The sequence below is a fragment of the Aplysia californica genome, unplaced genomic scaffold (assembly GCF_000002075.1).
Source record: "Aplysia californica isolate F4 #8 unplaced genomic scaffold, AplCal3.0 scaffold00287, whole genome shotgun sequence".
NCBI lineage: Eukaryota > Metazoa > Mollusca > Gastropoda > Aplysiida > Aplysiidae > Aplysia > Aplysia californica.
In genome coordinates this window covers 179587-182380 of record NW_004797557.1, presented here as the reverse complement: position 1 = coordinate 182380, position 2794 = coordinate 179587, and positions in this window count along the sequence as shown.

Below are 2794 nucleotides of genomic sequence, written 5' to 3'. Positions count from 1 at the left end.
TTAAAGATAGATCACCATTCGAAGTAACTGATCATGACCTCCCGTTATTGCTAAATGAGGCAGCAGCAGTGTCGTCACCATTTTCCTGCTCGTTCGGAAACTTAGTATTCACTAGCAAATGACAGAACTGCAATTATTGATTATTTTGATGTATGCAAAGTCATGACAAGTCAATAAGTGACGTCCACTGATGTTTGATGAAAGCCAGGTCACAATTAAAGTTAGTATTTGGCGTTTTTTATTGTTTGATGTATGCGAGGTCATTGGTAAAAAAAATGACTTCTTTTGGTGTTTTTGTGTACCAGCTGACCAGAAAAAAAGTTATTTCAAAGAAATGTTAATAACGTTCTTGTTTATAATCCAATTGACATCAAAACTGACCAAAAGCTAAAACATCCTTCTGGATTATGTTACTAAAAAGTTCATTGCTGTTGCACAGCGGAAAGATCATAAAAGACATCTTGCTTTTGCAGTGAAGATGTATCAACAAATGAAATCTCCTAAATCAACATGGGCATTATTTACTCGGCACACGGGATAGATATCTGTAACAAACATAAAGTTCCAAGCAAAAGGTCCATTTTAAAATGAGCTGCAAATTTTGAAAGGTTTGAGTCCATAGAAGAACAGAACTTGAATTTTAAGCGCCGAGTAACACGGTAGACATCCTGTAAAAACAACGGACGCTTGAAAAGGTTAGGGTGGTTCATGATTCGGTGAAGTCTGACCGATACCTCGCCATCCCACCAAAATTTTGGAGAAGCTTGAAACTATTTGTTGATGCAGAAGGGGGACAGAAGCATAACTTCCAGTTTGACGAGGCTGCTCGTCATAACGCCGGAGCTGTTCTGCGACGAATCAGCAATCATTCTGGTTATAAAACAGTCAGTCCGACTGGCACAACTGGACACCAAACGATCCGGACCTGAGTCTACTGGACTTTCTATATTTAGTGTGTTGCAAGGACAAGGTGTGCGGGGAAACCTTTGAAAGCATCTAAGGTTTGAAAGAACCATCATGGAAAGAGATTTCCCCTGCTCAGTGTCAACGCCTGATTGTCAATTTTACTCCTTGTGTCAGAATGGGCTTTACTCGAAATTGGGGGTATCTGAAGATATTATATTGTAACTTTGTTTGAAGCTGTCATATTTTATTGATATTAATACAGGATAAACCTGGATAGATGTACCACGTTTCTGCAAACTTTGGTGTTTGTATCTTAATTCGTAAAGGTTTTATGGGTTTTCTTTTAGACGAACCTTTTTCTGGTCACCTGATATGTAAATTCATATATTTTATTGTCAGTATGTGACAAACACTGATACTTAGTGTCTTCGAGCCCATATAATATATTATACATTATTATGCCAGCTGTTGACGTCTGTAGTTTCGTATACGCGAAGGTCGCAGGTCAGATGGTGAAGTCTGCGATATTGGATGTGTGCGAGATCATGGATCAGAAAGTGATTTATAGCAGTTTTAAAAGATGTAAGCTATGGGAGGTGTTGGTCTGTAGTTTGCGTCTTTTAACGTTTAATGCACGCAGGGTCAAAGGTCAACATGGGACGTCCAGCGATGTTTGATATATGAGGGGTGTGGACTTCTCTATTGTCTATTGATGTATTGTCTACATCTGTAATGTATTGATATGTGTTTATATGTAGATTACATTCATAATTTTTTGTACATAAATAGTATATATATTCTAAGTATATTGATTATTAAAATATATAGGCCTACTGCTGCAGTCTTTTAAAAAAAATTGTTGTCATGTACAATTGCAATTTATTGATTCTTTGTACTGTTGCCTATTGATGATATTTGCACAGCTATAGTCTCTTGATACTTACGGGCAGCTGCAGTTTATTGATTGTTATATACAGAAGTCACCTATTGATATTTATATACACTTGTTAAAATTGATAAATATGTATATTATGCTGTTTTTAAAAAGTTACAACTACTGATATTTAAGTGCACTTTTTTTTTTACCGATAAATCATATGTAAAGCTGTATTTTTAAAAAATACATTCTTGTGTGGTCTGTTTGTATTTATTTGTTGACCTCTTCGGTCCATTGCGCCCAAAGAATATTTTGCACTCGCTCGTCTGCGAAATGTTACATCGCTTGCGTGGATAGGCAGGCCCCCGATCACTGGTTGTAACTTTGCTCACTTGTACTGTAAATTGTATATAGTGCGTGCGTGTGTGCATTCGTGCGTGCATGTGTGCATGCATGCATGGGTGTGTGCGTGTGTTCGTGCGTCCGTGTATGCCTGCGTGCGTGCATGGTGCGTGCGTGTGTGTGTGTGTGTGTGTGTGTGTGTGTGTGTGTGTGTGTGTGTGTGTGTGTGTGTGTGTGTGTACCTAGGCCTGTTTATGTATTTATTTATACATATGTGGCTTGGTGCTTTAATGAGTTTTAAAGAATTTATTAAGCAAATTGTTTTGTTCAGTATTCATTGTTGAATTTTAGTTGGCTTGCAAAGGGATATAAATAAATTATTAGCTTGATGTAGTATGTATGTGTGTGTGATTTACACACACGCACACACACACACACACACATGCACACGCACATTCATACACACACACACACACACACACTCACACACACTCGCACATATACACTCAGACGCACAGACACACACTCACACACACACAGGAAGAGATAGAGAGAGCGAGAGAGCGAGCGAGAGAGAGAGAGAGCTAGAGAGAGAAGGAGAGAGACAGAGGGAGAGAGAGACAGAGAGAGAGAGAAAGAGAGAGAGAAAAAGAGATAGATAGATAGATA